The 21,121-nt window shown below is 37.1% G+C and overlaps 1 long non-coding RNA gene across 1 annotated transcript in view; it reads right to left on the reverse strand.

Annotated features, from left to right (window-relative positions):
- Positions 1-21,121, reverse strand: part of LOC148755707 (uncharacterized) — a 53,387-nt gene that overhangs the window by 6,066 nt on the left and 26,200 nt on the right. The window contains exon 3 of the long non-coding RNA XR_016018476.1: positions 19,183-19,302. This is a non-coding gene — a long non-coding RNA (uncharacterized LOC148755707). The remainder of the gene's footprint in view (positions 1-19,182; positions 19,303-21,121) is intronic.

Here is a 21,121-nt window from a genome sequence, read left to right on the forward strand (position 1 = left end):
GCATCCTGTCTGTCTTGTTCCTAGGTATACCTTTAGCACCTGCCCAATTTCTGACCTAGAGCAAGTACAGAATGTTTATCTATTGACTGGATGAATACATAGGTGAATACCTAGCTTCCACCTTTATTTCTCAGGTTAACCTGTGTTTCTCTTGTCTAACACTGAATATACGCAGACTAATACATTTACAAAGATTTTTTTTTTTTTTCTCATAGACACAGACAATAGTTTAGTGGTTACCAGAGGGTAAGGGGGTGCGGGGTGGGAGCTGAGGGTACAGGGGATCAAATATATGGTGATAGAAGGAGAACTGACTCTGGGTGGTGAACACACAATGGGATTTATAGATGATGTAATACAGAATTGTACACCTGAAATCTATGTAATTTTACTAACAATTGTCACCCCAATAAATTAAAAAAAAAAAAAAGATTATTTTTAATCCCACAATTCACTGACCCTCCCACATCTACAATCTCCTTTGGATAGTTCTTCCATGAATTAGAACTAAAGTTTTATATTTTGATGAACTTTTATATTTTTCAATATTCAAATATAATATAAATGTTTAAAAAAAGACAAGAAACAACTTCCAGATTGATTTAGCAATGTGAGAGATTAGATATCATAAACAATTATCCTGCTATAAGAATTCTACATAAATATATGATCATTTTTAAAAATATTTAACTTGGAAAGATGGTAGAGGAAATCATCAGGAACTAAACATGAGTGAGAGCAAGACTCCAGAGTAATAAAGGTTTTGAAGCCCCAAACATAAACAAACAAAACCAAAATAACAGAGGCAACTGCTCTTTCTTGGGGATCTGAAGTTCAGTCTTGATGAATTTGAAGGGCAAAGATAAGAGGTAAGCCTTAGAGACCACCTAACTGGGGGATTCTGGTAGGAGAACATCACATAAAGTCAAGACCATGAAGGTCTTTATCCATAGGGGTGGGTGATAAAAAGAAACTCAAAATGGATTAAAGACAAATGTAAGACTCAAAACCATAAAACTCCTAGATGAAAACATAGGCAGTAAACTCTCAGACATTTCCCTTAATAATATTTTTCCTGATATTTCTCCTTGGGCAAGGGAAACAAAAGAAAAAATAATCAAATGGGACTACATGAAACTGAAAGATTTTTCACAGCAAAGGAAACCATCAACAAAACAAAAAGACAACCTACTGAATGGGAGAGAAGATATTTGCCAATGATACATCAGATAAAAGGTTGATATCCAAAATTTATAAAGAATTCATACAAGTCTACACCAAACAAACAAGCAATCCAATTTTTAAAAAATGGGCAGAGGACCTGCACAGACATTTCTCCAAAGAGGACATACAGATGGCCAATAGACATGAAAAGATGTTCAGAGTCACTAATCATCAGGGAATTGCAAATTAAAACTACAATAAAATATCACCTCACTCCTATCACAATGTCTATCATCAGTAAATCAGAAAACAGCAAGTGTTGGTGAGGATGTTGAGAAAAGGGAACCTTCCTGCACTCTTGGTGGGATTGTAAATTGGTGCAGCTGCTATGGAAAACAGTTTAGAGGTTCCTCAAAAAATTAAAACTAGAACTACCTTACGACCCAGCAATCCCACTTCTGGGTACTTATCTGAAGAAATCCAAAACACTAATTTAAAAAAAAATGCACCCCATATGTTCACTGCAACACTATTTACAATAGCAAAGACACAGAAGCAACTGAAAGGCCCATCAGTAGATGACTGGATAAAGAAATTGTGGTACATATATACAATGGAACATTATTCTGTCATAAAAAATAATGAAATTTTACCATTTGTCACAACATGGATGGGTATTATGCTAAGTAAGGAAAGTAAGACTGATAAAGACAAATATCATATGATTTCACTTACTCGTATATGTGGAATATAAAGAACAAAATAAATGAACAAACAGAACAGAAACAAACTCATAGATACAGAGAACAAAGTGAGGGTTACCAGATAGGAGGGGGTTTGGGGGCTGAGTAAGAAAGATGAAGGGATCAAGAATCACAAATTGGTACTTACAAAATAGTCATGGGGATGTAAAGTACAGTATGGGGAATATAGTCAATAATATTGTGAAAACTACGTATAGTGTCAGGTGGGTACTAGACTTATTAGGGGGATCACTTTATATATTATATAAATGTCTAACCACTATGCTGTGCACCTGAAATTAATATACAATAATACTGAATGTCAACTATAATTAAAAAAAAGTTACTGGGATTGTAAAGTACACCACAGAGAATATAGTCAATAATATTGTAATAACTATGTACCATGTCAGATGGGTAATGGACTTATTGGGATTATCACTTTGTGAGGTATATAAATATCTAATCACTATGTTTTGTATACCTGAAACTAATATTGTATGTCAACAGTAATTGAAAAATAAAATTTTAAAAATTAAGAAAAGCTAGTTGCATTTCTCTATACCAGTAATAATTAAAAGTATAAATTTTAAAAAGATATTATTTATAATAACAGCACAAAATATAAGGGATCCAGGAACAAATCTAACAGAAGACATGCAAGGACTTCATGGAACAAAATATTCATATTTATTCAAAGATTTTAATCAAGGCAAAAAAAATTTTAGAGGTATATTATATTCAAGGATGGGAACACTCAATTTCATAAAGACATCGTTTGATTTATAGATTCAGTGCAATGCCAACCAAATTTCCAAGGTTGTTTTTGGCCAAGTGTAGAGGATGAGTATGATGATTTTGAAATTTATATGGGAATATAAGGGAACAAAAACAGCCCAAGATATTTCAAAGAATTTGGAGGGATTAGTATTGTCACATATATCGAGTCTTATTAGAACTAAAGTAATGAAGATATTATGGTATTAGTCTGAGTTAGACAAATAAACCAATGCATTCAATAGAAAGCCCAAATATGACCCAAGAATATATAAAATTTGAATTATAAAAAACTGATGATGTAATTCAATGAGAAAAACATGGGGAATTAAATAAATTTATATGGGACTAATGGTTATAGATAAACAAAAATCCAACCTCACAACATACACAATTCTTGGAGGTCTAATAGCTTACATGTGGAAAGAAGAACAAAAGCTTTGGGAAGAAATTTAGGAGAACATTTTTATGAGCTTGGGATAGGAAAGGCTTTCTTAAACTAGACCCTCAAAAGGGCAGATCATAAAAATAAAGATTGATAAATTTCTCTTTATTAAAATTTATAACCTTTCATCAAAAGTTAGCATAAAGAGAATAAAAAGGCAAGCCACAAAATGAGAGGAGATATTTGCAATATATATATATATAGGTTACAAAGGAATGCTATCCAGAACATAAAAACAACAAATCAATAAAAAAGATAAATAACTCAAAATTAAAATGGTCAAAAGATTTGATTAGCATATATAAGAGGAAACACTCACAGATCAGGATATTGACTCTTATTAGTCATCAGATAAATGAAATTAAAGCCATCATATGATACCACTTACTTTCCAACAGATTTTAAATGATATAAAAGTTTGACAATATTAAATGTCTTCAAGGCCATGGGCAATAAGAACTTGTATACACTACTGGTAGGAGTATAAATTGATACAACCACTTTTAAAAACAATTTGACATTATTATGGAAAGCAATTCAACTTCTAGGCAGTGGTTCTCAAAGTGTGATCTGAGAACTTTTTCAGGATGTCTGCCAGGTCTTCTCATTTCTAACGACATATTTGTGCGAGACCAGATGTTTCTTAAATATTTCAACCAAAACAACAAACCCAACAAATTGAATGCAGTGCAGAAATGAGAATTTAGTTTTTTTTTAAGCCAGACTTTAAAAGATTTTAAGAAAATTAAAATAATATAACTGTTCATCAATTTATTTTCATTTAAAAAATAGTTATTTTTTGGTAAAAATGTTAACATGTAATGGGATTATTGTTATTATTTTTAAATACATTAATAAACATTTAAAGTTTCCTGAAGCTTAATTTCTAATACTATAAAAATTGTGTATGTAGTCCACATAAACAAAAGCACTTAGGAGGCCTCAATAATTTCCAAGAGAGAAAAAGAGTAGTAAAACAAGAATGTTTGAGAATTGCTGCACTAAAAACTTTTGCAAACTAAATTAGGAGACATGCACAAAAATGTTCATAGCCATTTGTTTCCAACAGAAAATAAAACAAAAACAACCAAACAAAAAGCACTAGCCAAACTCCTGAGGTCCATTGACAAATGGATAAAAAATTACTCAGTAGAATGCTTATATATCATGAAACATACATATACAGAGGGTGCCAAAAAATGTTACATATTTTAAGAAAGGAAAAAACTGTATGAAAATTGTAGTACAATGAAACATGCTAGCATTCATTTGATTAACACCATCTTTTGAGTGAACATCATCCTACACATTGCTACTGTAATTGAACTTCAAAAAGTAATACATAGATAACATCTCTTAAAATGTGTCCATTTATTTGGCATCCCCAGTGTGTATGTGTATATACATACACACATATGTATATGCATGTATATGTATGTATGTACACAATGTATATATATACATATATATGCTAAAAGTACATAAAATTTATCTACAGGCACAAATACTGATGGGTTTCAGAACATGTTGAGAAAAGCAATTCATGTATATAGTATGAATTACTGAATCTAAACACTACAATACAATTCTTACATTATACAATACATTGTTAGGGAGAAATACATGTGTGGCAAACCTATGAAGAAAATAGGAAAAACAAAACATAAAATTTAGAATAGTGATTAATTCTAGGGAAACGAGTACAGAGGAGCTTAAAAAATGTGTTCTAATCTTTCAGCTGTGTGGTAGGTTACACGGAGTTTGTTGTATTTTTACTTTTTAAACCTCACCCATGTTACAAATATTCCTGTGTTTGATATTTAATTTAGAACATTTTTAATTTTAAAAAAAGGCATTTGCGTGAAGGAGAAAGGGTAACCCAGGAGGGGGGGAAGAAGAAAGAAAGAAGGACTAAGGAAGGCAGGCAATATTTCCTGACCTTTAATGAGAGCTAAGTAAATCTACTAAATCTACCTCCTCCAGTGTTAACCAACTTTTCTGTGCTGAGGGGAGATAACCTTTTAGGGAAAGATATCACCTCTTCAAGCCCTATATTTCCTAGAATGCTGTTAAAGCATCTATTTAAAACTCTTTCAGATAAAGAGACACATTTGTGATGAAAGCAACATTGAGCAGATTTCTCTCTAGGACTGGCCCAATCCCATATACAATTTATAAAGCTATACAGGTTATGGGGATCAAAAGAAATGGTCTCAAAACAAGTTTAGAGCTTTCATTTGAAATCACGGCGTCCTTTCCACAGGAGAGCCTACCTCCTGCCTCCTGACACTTGCTCAAGTCTGAGATGAAGTAAAAAGTCTTCAGCCTTTCACACTAAGCCCAGCGACCTTGCTGCCATATCCTGAAAATACTGACTGGGTGACGATGTCCTCTGAAGAGGAATGCAGGCCAGAGAGAAGAGCAGAGCCTGGGTTGTTGTTTTTTTTTTTTTCATTATTTCCTAATTGGAGCAAGTGAATTTTTTCACCACCCTTTACAAGGCTGCTTTGTACTCTTATAATTATATAATTAGCAACTTTGGCACCTATTTTGCCACATTTTAATTGTGTTCCTAAATATAATTGGAAAAACAAAGAAACACACCTAGGAAAAGGAAAATGGGCAAATAGGGGTGGTGGTGGGGGAGTTTTTACAAATTGCATGACTTCACTTATGCTTGTGCCAGCAGCTCTTCCTGAAAGTAACTCCAGGGACTAGCAGTGCTTCAGACACGCACTTCCCATTACAATGTCATCGTTTTGTATATTAGGAATCGAAGATTTAGTGAAACGCTAGGCCCCTTTCAGACCTTGTGAAATATCAGCAGAGCATCAGCTCACTGTCTGATCTACTTTTTCAAATACCTGTAACACAATGATTTATTGAAAATTTAATGTGGCAGAATAACCTCGCTGAAAATCAACTGTGCCTTATGGCTTTACCATGAAATATTCGAAATCTTTTTTCCAACACTTTTGAAAGAGGGTAGCCAAGGCCTTCCTGTTTGGTGGTTTTAGCTTCCCTTTCCTTGGGGGAGAGCTGAGAGCTCTTTGCTTTGCAAAACTTAAACTCTTGAAGGGTCTGAGAAGAAGGAGAAGAGGAGTAGCCAAATCATAGAGATTCCAACAATCTCAAAGTATAAAGACTGAAGACGGGACAGAAACAATCATGACAGAGGCCTTGGAAGTCAAGGAGAAGTACTCAGGGACAGAGTGTGAGAAAAGTAGAGGTAGAATCTATGAGTAAAGAATTTGCTAGCCTTGGACTGGCATGGATATTACGCACCGTGATGGACTGAAAGCAATGGACTTAAAATCTTGGATTGCATAAACTCCAGGATTCTTACACAATTCAGACACAGAAGGACACTGAACACTAACTGAGGTTGTTTTGAATGGGCAAGGTGGTAAGGAAGAGGGGCAAGTGTTAGATTTAATCTGATTTTAGAAATCACATTTGACAGAACTCACATGCCTTAGAGTCCAAACTGGCTGGGAGTCAGGGGGGTTGAGCTCATTCATTGTCCTAGAACCTTAGAGCCAAATGGGTAGGATTAGGATTATGGCCTTGGAGGCAGACAGTCTGGTCCTGGTTCTGCCTCTTGTCTACTCAATCTCTATAAATCAAAGTATCTTCACCTATAAAAAGGGGACTCTACCAATATGGGTTTCTACTAATAGGATTATTGGGAAGACACCATGTAATGGGTATATAAAATGCTCATTTTAGTGTGTCAAATATTAATGAATGCTCAATAAATATTAGCTGCCATTTTAATTATGATGCTCTATGTGGAAACTCGGTTTTCCTAACCTATAAAATGAAGACTACATAAATGGCCACTTTCCTGTCTGAGGTTCTAAAAAGGCTTATACAATTGAAAAATCGGGTTGTAGAAAAACAAATGTATAAAAGAAAGCGCCCCCCCCCCAATAATCCCAATGGCTACCATTTACTAAGCATTTAAAGTCACCCAGATCTATGTTAATTTCTTTCACACATATGATCCCACCAAATCCTTTTAACAACTTTCAAAAGTGGATTACACAGAATAGGAAATTGAAAGCTCAAAAAAATTTAGATATCTACCCATGTCCACAATGAGTAATGGTTAAGTCTGGCCTCTGAAACATGGTTACTTTGTGCTTCGATCATTTTAGAAGAGTTATAATCTTAAATATAATTCTTCTTCCCTGATTATATTGTTTCATTAATAATAGTTACCAAATAGCTTTTATGTGCCTGGCTCTCGATTGGAAATTTAAATTATATTTAATCATTTGCATCTCAAGAAAACCCAATGTGATAGATACTGTATCTCCATTTTACAGATAAAACAAAATTAAGACTTATTGAGGGAGACCCAGTGTAATGCAAGACTTATAGCTAAAACTGAGAAATGCCTGAATTCAAAGACTTTCCTACTTCCTCCCCCATTATAATTCACTGTCTCATATGACCCCGCTATTACACTCCTAGGTCTCTACCTAAGAGAAATGATAATATACATCTACTCAGACATTTACATTACTCACCATCTTGGTAGCAATAGTACTCATAATAGGCAAAATTGGAAACAACCTGAATCCCCATCGAATGGTAAATGGATACACAAATATAATATATCTACACAATAGAATACTACTCCATAGTAAAAAGGAAGAAACTATTGATGCCTGCTCTGACAGAGACAAACCTCAAAAGCATTATATGAAGTAAAAGAAGTCAACACTGGAAGCTACAAATTATGTAACTCATTTATATCAAATGTCCAAAAGAGTTACATATATAGAGACAGAAAGTACATTCTGATTGCCTGTGGAAGGGGGTGCAAATGGAGATTAACAGGAAATGGGCATGACATATATTACTGGAGTGATGAAAATGTTCTAAAATTGATTGATGGTGATGATTATACAACTTGGTTAATTAGATAAGTCTCATTGTAATTGTGTACTTGGGATAGGTGAACTATATATGTAAAATATGTCTCTTTAAGGTGGTTAAAAATTATGAAAAACATAGAGCATTTAACAGCCCTTAAAATACTTTGCATTTTAGAGTGCTTTTTTCATGTTATTATAGCCTGCTATAGTATTAAATATGTGCAATATTATTTTTAATGCCTTATGAGTTACTTCAATTAATACATTAAAATGTTTTTGGAAGTTATGTGTTCGACTATAATAAATAGTCATTATCTATTATTATTACAATAACTTTATGAATATCTTGTACTGTAGGGATTCTAGGTTACTTCTATTCATTGTCACTTATAGAGAATATCTCAAATAAAGGAGACTTGTATTCTGAAGATATAGGTTAAAAGAAGATATTGAGAACCCCTTTCTCACCTTTAACCTTATCCTGCTCTCACTATCAGGTTGTTGATAATTTTCAAAGGGATCATTGCCAATGAAGGGGAAAAAACCCCACAACTTTCTGTCCCCTGCCCCTCCCCCCTAAATTGTGTCTTCTCCTAGAGTTTTTCTTAGTATTTTGAGCTGCATTTTATAAATGAGGAAAGGAGAGGCAGGAGAGTGGAAGGGAGAGGGTAACAGAGCAAAGACAAACATGTTTGGAAAGAAGGTGTGTGTGTGTGTGTGTGTGTGTGTGTGTGTGTGTGTGTGTGTCTTTCAATCCTAATATTGCCTCTGGCATTGAAAAAATATCTATTGACAGATCTTGAGCTCATTTGTTTAATGAATAGTAATTATAATACATTCCACAGGAATTATGTGAAATCTGCTGGTCACAGTTTGGAATGGGCATTCATGATAGATGGCCAGACTTAGGAACAGAAGAGGACTCAGAGAAACTGTGTGGAGGAGAAAGGGTGGGGATAGCATTGTATATAATTTAGATTATATTTTTCTTTATTATCTCAAGACTTTGTATATCTTTTCAAGAAAACAGATTATAACTTTTTTTTTGTTTCCATCGGGGGGCATAGGAGCAAGGCTGACAACGTAGCATACTTGTACCAATATGGCAAACCATATAGCATTCATTCTGATTTGTTGATATCTGTTCTAATCAGGCAGGGACTTTACTGTTGGCTAAATATTTTGAGCATAATCTCTGACTATGAGCATCGCAGTGATTATTTCTGGCCCTGAAGCTTCATGAGGACAGGTGGCATGGGCTTTATCTTGTTCTATAGCAAATGCCTAGTATACATAGTAGGCATTCCATAAATTTGGGTGGAAAATTGAATGAATCATATGAAGAATCTGAATGCCCATGAGAAAGTGAGTACACAACTCAAGAGTGCAGGGGTGATTTGCTTCGGGGGCCTACTATTATTATGTCATAAATAGTCATGAAACTATTTTCTTAGCTTATAGGCTAGGAATTTTGCTGCTGCTTCTGAGACACTAAAGTCTCAAGATGAGACAGACCTTTCTTTTTTTAAAATTAAAGTTTATTGGGGTGACAGTTGTTAGTAGTTACATAGATTTCAGGTGTACAATTCTGTATTACATCATCTATAAATCCCATTGTGTGTTCACCACCCAGAGTCAGTCTCCTTCCATCACCATATATTTGATCCCCTTTACCCTCATCTATCACCCCCTTCCCCCTTACCCTCTGGTAACCACTAAACTATTGTCGAGACAGACCTTTCTGACACTACCAAAAAGTGACAGTGTGCGATGAGCACTCCGTGGTCAGCCTGTTCAGTTTGAAGGAAGGCATGATGATCCTACTGTGTTTCTTTTCCCTGAAATATGTCATTCAGTTATTGATCAATTGAAGTTAAAGTTCAGGGAATGAAGGACAAAATTTGATTTACTTTTGAACAAAATATCATAGTTACAGTTCAAATTATTTATCTATATTAGGCAAACAAAAAGAGCTAAAAAAGTTAAAAAATCCTATTTCAACAGTTGATTAGAATAAAATAATGTTTCCTTTTGCTTCTTCCAACAAGTTCCTTCCATTCTTTTTGTTACAGAAATAATAGGAAAAATAAAGTATACTAAGGAAAGGAACAGATTTCTGTGTCTTTGGGGTGGGGGAGGGAGTAGCAATGGCTGTATGTGTATTGGTAGGAGTAAGAAATTGCCAAACTTGAAAAGAGAGGGTAAAAGGGATCAAATATATGGTGATGGAAGGAGAACTGACTCTGGGTGGTGGACACACAATGTGTTATATAGATGATGTATTACAGAATTGTATATCTCAAACCTATGTAACTCTACTAATAATTGTCACCCCAATAAACTTAAAAAAGAAAAGAAAAGAGATTCTTTATATTAGTCCAAAAAGAAGCCTAAATTGCATTCCATACCAACTGACATTTACATTCATAGGACAAATTGGATAAAATTAAAGCTAGAACTCAATAGGTATTAAATAACAATAATAAACTAATTGGAGGCTTTAGATTTTAATGAGGGGTCATTAGTTGCTCTTTCTATCAAAATATAATGGGCTATAAAGATGAGCTCTTGCCCAGTTATAGTTATTAAGGACCACTTTTTTCCCCCTAAAAATACAATGCCTGAAGATGCTCTATTGAGACTAATTTAGTTCATGACATTCTGACACCTTGGTCGAGAAAGCCAACAGGGAAATTCTGCACTTTGTGTTTTAACACCTGACCCTCCCCTGGCCTTGCCATGTCACATCTTGAACATTGGTCTCCTTAATCACTTTTCTATAAGCCTCAAAGAAAATTTACCTGGATGAATGCCACATTTTTGTCTTGACATTTAATATGTAGTAAGTGGACAAAAATATTATGGTTGGGGAAAGCAGAGAACATAAAAGTAGAAGTTCAAATCACAAACTGGTATTCTAGGTCAAAGACTGGATGTCTTCTGTTGTTGGTGAAACACATCTGGAGAAACACATGAGCAGACTAAAGTGTTTCAGAGAGGGTGAGAATAATAGTAAGTGGTTTGGCAAACATTCTACAGGAAAAATAAAATTAAAGTCTGGTCATGAACTCAGAAGCCTTATCGGAGCCAAGCAAGTAATACATGTGACACAAACAGGCCAGGTATAAAAAACAGTTTTCTACTCCTTAAGGAATCATTCTTGCCCCTATTTTGCTTGAAAATGTAGACTTCTCAGTCCTTTTTCTCCCCCGTCTATCCTTTGACAGAGAAACGATTCATACAGTATTAATTTTTGTCTTACGAAAAATAAAAGCATAAACAGAATGATGAGTCATTGAGAGGACCCCAAGTAGAGGAAACTTCTTGTTTAATGGAGCTGTGGCTACTCAGTTGACTGAGTCTATGTAGGAAAGTGGGCAACGTACATGAGAGAGTAACATTTGTAAGAGAAGATGGGGATCCAACTTCCCAACTTTTAAGTATTAGCTATATTTTAGTTAAAAAGAAAAGCACGTTTGTAAAGGCCAATGTTATGCATGTGACATAAATTACATCTGTGGGACAAATTGACTCCTCTGACATCAATGCATCAAGGCATCGATGACATCTCTGAAAAGTGGACTATAAAAGAGAAAATTCAGAGCTAGAAATATGAAAGAGGGCCTAGCAAAATAGACTAGACTTATTCTGGATCGCTCTAGAAGAGACAAATAGCCCAATGGATGAAAGTTACCAAAAGGAATATTTCAGTGACTCAGGAAGAAGAAGTCTATAAAAGTCCATTTTTTAATACATAAAATGGGTTGGCTGATGAAGTGACAAACTCTCTGTGATGATCTATTTGATGTATTAAGGTGGCCAGGCTAAGAGTTGCCCAGATAGCTGCTAAAATATTTCTGGATGTATCTGTGAGGGTATCTCTGGGAGAGGGTAGCGTTTGAATCTGTAGACTGAGTAAGGAAGCTCACCCTCACCGAGGTAGATGGGCATCATCCAATCCTTTCTGGGCTTGAATAGAACAAAAAGGCAGGGGAAGGGTGAATTCACTCTCTCTACTTGAACTGTGAAATCTGTCTTCTCCTGCCCGTGGACATTGGCCTTCGGGTTCTCAGGTTTTCAGACTCAGTCCAGTACTTACATCATCTGCCTTGGATTCTCAGGCCTTCGGACTTTGTGCTGAATTACATCACCCGTTTTCCTATTTACAGACAGCAGAGTGTGGGATTTCTTGTCCTCCATAACTATGTAAGCCAATTCCTATATTATATCTCCTCATGTTATATAGATTCCTATTGGTTTTCTTCCTCTGGAGAACCTTAAATAATACACACCTCACCATTGGCTTCAAGCTGAATGATCCTCAGTCAGACATGTTGCTGAAGAAACTATTTTTTGTTCCTCTCTAAGCGCTCGGACATCCCTTTTCACCAGGATAGTCATGGACATTAGCTCTGACTTTCAGGAACTAAGCAAGGGAAACCATATATAAGGGACTTAGTTCAGTTCCTTAATATTTAAAATTTACTTATTTAATGTAGATTCAGTTTGACTGATAATTATATCTTCACCAGTTCTGGGGTAAGACTGCCTGCATTTGAGTCGAGGCTCTATCATTATTAATTACATAACCATGAACAGGTGTCTTAAGTTCTATGATATTAAGTTTACTAGTCTGTCAAATGAGTATGGTAATAGCACCTTTTCCACCATGTTATTGGGTAGATTACATTAAGTGATATGTATAAAATGCTTAAAATAATGCCTGTAACATACTAATTGCTTGATAAATCTGGAGAAGCACATGAACGGAGTGTTTCTGAGAGGGTGAGAACAATAATCCCAAGGGGTTTGGCAAACATGAGTAGTGAGAGACGTAAAGTATGAACAGCAACCATAGTGGCAACTGCACCGGTAGTCATGTGACCTATGGGGGGGGTAGAAACGTGTTTTAAATTTAAGTACTGTAATGTGATTCAATCAGAATGTAAGGTCTGTGAGATTAGGGACAATGTCTGTCTTATTCTTTATGATAGCCCCAATTCCAGCCCAATAGCTTGTTGAAATCAATTTTTAAACAAAGGGTGGTTCAATAGAGTCTCTTTATAAACCTAAGTTTGATGGGGAGAACACTGAAAATAACCATGGTGTGCTCAGGTTTTCACATATGTAAACAGCTTGTGTTTGCCTGATTTTAACTACAGTTTAGCAGATTCTTCACGTTCCCGGTAAATACATCTCAAAACTTAAAAAAAATCCTTATTTTCCTGGACATCAATAAAATAATATGTTTTGTGAAGTCTAGTAGAAAAATATAAGAGCCCCCTTCATACCTGATTAGTTATCCAGCTGGGCCTATTTACTCACAATGAGTGGGACTCAAGAGTACATCTTCACACAATCACAAATCACGGGGATGATACCGAAAATGTGTAAAGCCCAGTGAGGCCCACTTACTGATGACACTGAACACCTCAGCCAATCAGAAAAGGTGCCAGCCATGACCAACCAGCAGAGATAAACTTACGGGTACTGGCTGAATATCAGCCCTGAAAATCAGAGGCCTGGCTCTTTGGGTCATTCGATCATAAAAAAAGCTACAATCTTAAGTGTTAAGTTCTCAAATGTCAACGTTCTCTTGTTAATCATACATACATGAGTAGAGAGTTCTATGGTAACACTTTAAATGCAATACCCCATGAACACGCTGCCATTATTGTGTTTTTATCTGAGCAGGTTATAGGGCTGAGCTAATGTCCTTGCCAAAGAGTTGTTCCAAGATCTGAAAATGTAGACTATGTTTTTTTGGGGGCACACTCGTGATCCTGAGCTGGGGTTCTCCATGTCCAGTCCAAGAGACACTAGTTTAGAAGAGCACAGCCTTCTATTTTCCCTCAGCAGGTCCAGAGTGTCCTGTACCTTTTTAAGTACTTTGTAAGGACTTAAATCAACGCTCTAATTACAGGCAAGAGGAAAGAACATTAGAAACCAATGCCAAGACTGCATGGAGAAAGCTGCTTCTTCTGAGCAAAGAGAGTTATATAAACTGCTCAGATCTGCTGCCTTCACTAATATTGAGGCACTTAAGGAAAATGAGAGCCTCACCCCACCCTCTACTCCCCTTAATATTTGAGTTAACACATTTTTTAAAAAAATTTTGGAAAACCAGCAGGAGGTTCATGGGTGACATATAGAGGAAAAGATCTGTGACACTAGGATAGCTAAGGTGGAGAATTCTTATCACTAACAGATGATTCACTTGGGACCATTAATATCAATTGAGATATTGCCAACATATGCTCTCTGTTTACTAAAAACCTTCACCAACTGGGCTCAAGATCTGTGTGGCAGACAGGACTAGACATAAGAATTAAAGGGCATTTGACATTCTCTATTTTCATCTATTTTGAAAATACTTTTAGGTTTTAGAAAATTGAATCATTCCTAAACAGAGTCTCATAAAATCTGGTCCTCAGACCACCTGAGAATCCTCTGATTGTTAAAAATACAGATTCAAATTATCAGCCAAGAGCTATTGATCTACCAGGGACTGTATTCTTATCAATGTTTGTATCTCTAACTCCCAGCACATTGCTTAGCCTATAGTAAGTGCTCAGTAAGTTTGTCGAATAACATGACTTATTAATTAATGAGATCCTGGGATAGATGAGTTGGATGGGATTAAATTAACCAGGGATTTGCTTTTATCTTTCTTCCCACTGATCTCCAGTTGGCAGAACTAAAATAGTTGGAAAAATACAAGTCAAAACATTTTCCACAGTTCCCTTTAGGCTTCCAAATTTCCATCAAGTCAGTAATCTTTAAGCGATGAAGTTAGTCTTGGAGCAGTTTTCTGCTGGCTAAGACTCAAAAGAACCTAAATGGTCTAAAGTTAAAGCTTAAATCTCAGACAAATATTCAACATCTGATGAAGCATCAGGGAAGCAAATCTGGGGGAAATGCAGAAGTAAAGACGCAAGACGAAGAGGAGAGACAGAAGTGTGCTTGTCACAGGTGTGCACACAGATGTTGTGGGTAGCAGGCTAGGGCTGGCCTGACCAGAGAAAGAGGAGATAGTATCTGACATGGTATGCTTTGGGTGTCAAAACTCCTCAGAAAATGCAAAGCCTCTCTCCCACCAGCCATTATTCCTCAAGCACGAAGAATCAGAATATTATCAGAATTCCTAACCAGTGATTCCCATTCTGGGTCCCTGAGAACAGGAGCTTACTCAATGAACAGGAAATGCTGGGTTAAATCAAGTTTTTATTGCATGCCATCTCAGAATCTTCACTACTTCCATGAATTAACAGATTGCGAAGAGCCAGCTCGTGATACATTTTGTGTGTGTGGAGACAAACAGGTTGGTTTGCTCAATTACGAAGCGTAAGAAGGGGGCCTGCCAACAAGGTTGATAAGGGAGTAAAGTGAGGAAGCATCAGGCACCCTAAAACACCACTTAGCCAACTGCTGCGATCATCAATGTTAATGTCACTGATTTTATCAAAGCAGTGCTTATGAATGAAATTGCTGACACTCCTGAGAGGCAACACACTGGACTAAGCCCTTATTCTGTGCTTCTTAATTTGAACAAACCAACACCTGTTTGTCACCTAAGGGGGAAAAAATGGAAAAAGGAAAAAGAAAGGAGAGTTACTGGCTCTTCGTGGTGTGTTGACAACAAATCCCACTAAAGACAATAGTGGACTGTGAAGGAACTGAACACGTGTTACCTGGAAAAAGATTATTTAATAGGTCCCTTTCCCTATGGGGCAGCTTGTGCTGGTTTTTCTCTCCTACATTTTCTTTCTCTTGCAGAGCTCCACAGTGTGACTCCTCAGGTCATTATATATGTGAAGAGAGCCAAGAAAGCTTGACATTTGCTGTGGGCCATAATGTATTTGGAGGGATTGGAACACACCCTTGGTGGGTCCTCTCCCCTACACATACACAGAGTCACATGCCAAATACAGAAAGGCCCAAGGGCAGGTCATGTTCAGGAGCACCGACTTAAAAGCTCTTTCATTTTTTGAAAAAGAAAAGCCAAAATTTATCTGTTTGAGCTCTGTGTCCCATCTGATCAAAGTCCAAGAACATGAACTGGACCATAAAACAAGTGAAACACTCTAGCATTGGAGGATGAGAGGACTAGAGAAACACTATGAGGAAATGTGTGCACTGATATGGCTGAAAAACCATCTTCCAGTCCCTAGTTCTGGTGCTCTATTAGCTGGGGGGATGACGGTGGGGATGGTTGTCCCTCCATCCTGAAGTCTTCTACACCATGTATGAGTGTTTTTACTTCCTCCTCAGCACTGCTCAGCCTTCTTCTGGCTTGGCCTGGCCTGGGCTGCCTTCAGTCTCAGCGAACCCCCTGAGCTCTGCTTTTCTTACTAATTTCACCTGTAGTACGTATATCTACCATGTAAGGAAAGGCTCTGTAGATGGTTCCAAACTAGGTTTAAAAGGGAAGAAGCAGGATTTTGTTTATTTGAATAATGGTTGTCATCATCCAAAGTCTTTTATGAAAACTCTTCTCTCAGTACAGCTCCTAACAATTTGCTCCTCTCCTAAAGTCTTATTTTTCTTTTAAAGTATTTATTGGGCTGACCTATTTTGACTGCAGTGCATGCAATAAGTGGGCTATGTAAGACAGTGTTTTGGAAACCGCTTAAGTTCATTAGAAACTATGGAATTGAACTTCAGTTAATTTTCCCCTTAAAATTCTTACTGATTCAGGTCCTCTGCCCATTTTTTAATTATATTGTTGTGTTTTTTTGTTGAGTTGTATGAGTTCCGTATATGTTTTGGATATTAGCCCCTTATCGGAGACCTTGTTTGCCAATATCTTCTCCCACTCGGTTGGATCCCTCTTTGTATTGTCGATGGTTTCTTTTGCTGTGCAGAACTTTTTAGTTTGATATAGTCACATTCATGTATTTTAGCTTTTACTTCCCTTGCCTTTGAGGTCAAATTCATAAAATTCTCTTTGAACCCAAGGTCCATAAGTTTAATACCTATGTTTTCTTCTATGTAGTTTATTGTTTCAGGTGTTATGTTTAGAGCATTTCTCCAAAGAGGACATACAGATGGCCAATAGACATATGAAAAGATGCTCAACATCACTAATCATCAGATAAATGTAATAAAAACCCACAGTGAAATATCACCTCACACCAGTTAGAATGGCTATGATCAACAAGATAAGTAATGACAAGTGTTGGAGAGGCTGTGGAGAAAAAGGAACCCTAACACACTGTTTGGTGGGAATGCAGATTGGTGTAGCCACTATGGAAGGCAGTGTGGAGGTTCCTCAAAAAATTAAGAATAGAATTACCATATGACTCAGCAATCCCTCTTCTGGGTATATACCCAAAAAATCTTTAAAAATTTATCTGTAAAGATATATATGCTCCAATGTTCATTGCAGCTTTTTTCATAGTGGCCAAGACATGGAAACAACCAGTGTCCTTCGACAGATGATTGGATAAAGAAGACGTGGCATATGTACACAATGGAATACTAGTCTGCCATAAGATGAAATAGTGCCAATCACAACAACATGGAAGGATCTTGAGATTATTATGCTAAGTGAAAGAAGTCACTCAGAAAAAGTCGAGAACCATATGACTTCACTGTAAGTGGGATATAAAACTGAAAGCAACAACGGAACAAGACAAACAAAGAAACAAAAACTCGTAGACACAAACAATAGTTTAGTGGTTACCAGAGGGTAAGAGGGGAGGGGGTTGGTAGAAGGGGGTAAATGGGGTCAAATATATGGTGATGGAAAGAGAACTGACTCTGGATGGTGAACACACAATGTAATACATAGATGATGTATTACAGAGTTGTACACTTGAAACCTGTAATTTTACTAACCATTATCACCCCAATAAATTTTAATTAAAAAAAAAGATAACCTCAAACAAAATTCTTACTGAATGGGGTCAGCACCCTGACTTATAAAAAAAATAACACGCATTTGAAAATTGAAGTTCTCTGCAACAAATCCCTGGTGAACTAGGAATTATACAAGCAAATGAAAGTAACAGTTATTAAGCATCTACTACATGCCAGACACTTTTATATACCTTATCACTGTCTATTTACTGAAACTCTCAGGGAGGTATTGAGTGGTAAGTGGAATTAAGATTCAGACACAGGTCCACATCATCCCCGTTACTGCAATCTGGGCATCTAGTAAAGGGTGAATCTGTTATCCAGACTGTCTCTGAATCTACAGCTTATGCTCCCCACACTTTAATGACTTATTTAAGCTCCCTCTGTGGATTCCCATCACTCGCATGATGAAGTCCCTTTTTGACTTGGCCTTCGCCTGCGTCTCAGACCTTTCTGCACACCATTCACCCAATCCAGACCCACACCCAACTATGTGTAATTATCTGATCAGGAAATGCTGCTTCATAGCTCCATAGCTTTCAGCATCAATTATGTCTACCAAAACAACTTTTCTCCATATACACCCAGAAAATCCCTGTTCTTCTTCAACAGTCAGTTCACTGGGTCAAGATCTACCCTGACCTCTTCGCCATCAGGCAATTCCTTTATTGCACCTCCATAGTCACATGGGTACCTATATCATTCATGAGCTTATGACTCTTCCTGGTTATTTTCCCAATGATAGTATCCACGGGGCCTGGTGCAGTCTGATCCATAGTAAGACCTCAATAGAAAATTGTTGAATGAATATGTGATTCTATACTATAGGGCCCAAAGAATTGGCTTGAATCAGCCTTTAAACTTCAAGAAGGGGTATCATATCATGCTTCATAACTATTGATTATTTATTTAGTTTTCTTATTCTTCCCAACTCTGTTTTCCTATTTTGCCAATTTTGTCATCAGCCAGCAATCCCAGTGAATCCTGACCTCATTATTTTTGTTTATGTGGCCTAAGTACACTTTTGACATGCTTCTATCATTCCCTCTGCTCCGTTTGCAGCTATCCTGACATCTGCCATTTCAGGTCTTCACCCTTACTTTCATGGCAGATGTGAACTCCCAACACTGGTGTGGCAACAATTTAAATTCTCTCCTTAACTCCCCAGTTTTAACAATGCCAGGGAAAACCAATCCAACAGGAAAAAAAAAAAAGGAAAAAAAAGCTGTTCATGCAGATGCAACAAGAGATACAAGAAAAGCCATTCCCAGCTGGAAACAAGTGTTCCCAGCTTTGGGTCCCTCACCTTCTGGCCCCAGGTTAACAGGGACTCTGGGTGAGCAATCAGGTTCTCCAGTCACAAAGTGCAGCCGAGCATCACAGCCCATCTCATCTCCTTCCCGGCAGATAATACATGCTTTTGCCTCTAATTAAAAAGATTAATAAAGGAATAGGACACATCAGGTTCACATCAATCATTGCCCATGTGGTTCTTATTACTATAATTAAAAGTGATCTTCCCCAAATTTCAGGATGAAAGTGCCATGATCTACAATTGAAAACACATTGTAAGTTTTACATCCTCCAACTTCATTCATTTTCCTTTTTTACAAAAAAGAATATGGCTGATAGGTTTAGAGGTGTCCTTAATAGCAATCTAGCAGCAAAAATGCACATTTTTTTTATTTCTTGAAACACCTGAAAGAAGTGCATTTCCCTTTTGTATTCAAAAATGTATGATTGCTCATTTTTATAGTTCCCGTGCTTGTCTTTTCTTTTTGCTCGGTTATCAGTGCCCTTGAAAATTCTGATATGAAAGACATTTTTAATGACAAGTTAAAAACTTACTAAAGGTTCTCCACTATCATTCCACTATCATGCTTGGGCAAGAACAAGACAAACTAAATGCCTGAAGAATTTATATTTCCCAGAATGCATCAGTTTCCCAAAACAGACACAAAGCAATATGCCCCGGCCCCTGGCTTCACCTGGAAATGTGTGTGATTCTGGGGACACTGAATCCTTTTATGCAATCTGAAGGAGTGGAGTCAACCCTGGGTCAGTTTCTGGGGGTTTAGCAATTCAATTTCAATGCAATCAAATTTTATTAAGAACCCACAGGTCAACCAGGCACCAGGGGCTTACAAGTTTATTAGGCTGCAGCCAGGGTGGAAATGGCTGGAGATATAGAAGGCAGTTCAGAAAGTTCTTAGTTTATATCCTCTTTGTGGGTATGAGGTCTCTAGGTAAACATGATTCTCCCGAGAAGGCCAGTCGATTCTCAAGGTTCCTGGCTTTGCCTGTGCCAGTATATATCCCTCTCCCTTCTCTGAAATGACAGTTCTTACGGTATTGTTCCTCTCCCCAACTCTCCCACATCCTGGTTGCTAGAAACCTTCACTGGTTGAAATGCATGAGCTTTTTCTCTTGTAGAGGCTCTCAGCCTTCCGACCCAGGGCTCTATCTTCTCTGTTTCTCTTATCTGTGTCAAAGCAGGGGGCTTATAACATTTTTTGCACATCTCACATCTGCACAGTTCAAAGCAAGAGCTGGCAGCCTCGGTGTTTTTTCTTATCTATCAAGGCTTTCCTGTACAAACAAGGGCCTCGGCAGCTACATCTACAGGGCTCTCTCATAGCTTAACTTCATACACTTTGAGAGTGGGCTGACGGCCTCTAAAGTCCAGTTTCTTACTTCAATGAAAAAGTACATACAACCCCAACTTGCAGGCAATTCACTACTTACAAACCTTATTGTTTTTAGCTTATTGAAATCGAACCACACCAGGGACCATTGGACCAAAGACCTTGCTTGTCCTCAAGAACTTCTGGCCTCTTCCAAGACATTCAAATCTGCACAGAGCCGTTCCCAAATCTGCACAGAGACTGAAGCACTTTCCTAAAATCTCATGCACATATAATTTCCATCATTCTCAGGGACTCAACACAGTGCTCTTTGTATCTTGGCCATTTTGTTCCATTCTTTCTCACCTAGACTGTGAGTCTCTAGATGCTGGGAGAGTGCCGTCTTTTGGTTCCCAACACTGCTCTTAATGTTCTCACATTACAAGTGCTCCAAGAATATTCGTAAGGATTATGCCTTTCAGAGATTCCCACAGTGGCTAAAGTCAGTGTCAGGGTTAGGCCCAGCAGGTGGAAAGCGTGCATGTGGAAATGCTTGTATTTATAGATAATTAATACCCTTCTGCCAAGCCTGCCTGTGTCAGAGGCTGTCATCTTGGCCCC

Source organism: Rhinolophus sinicus, chromosome 14 (assembly GCF_057876585.1).
Source record: "Rhinolophus sinicus isolate RSI-liver-muscle chromosome 14, RSI-T2T, whole genome shotgun sequence".
In the NCBI taxonomy this organism is placed as follows: Eukaryota; Metazoa; Chordata; class Mammalia; order Chiroptera; family Rhinolophidae; genus Rhinolophus; species Rhinolophus sinicus.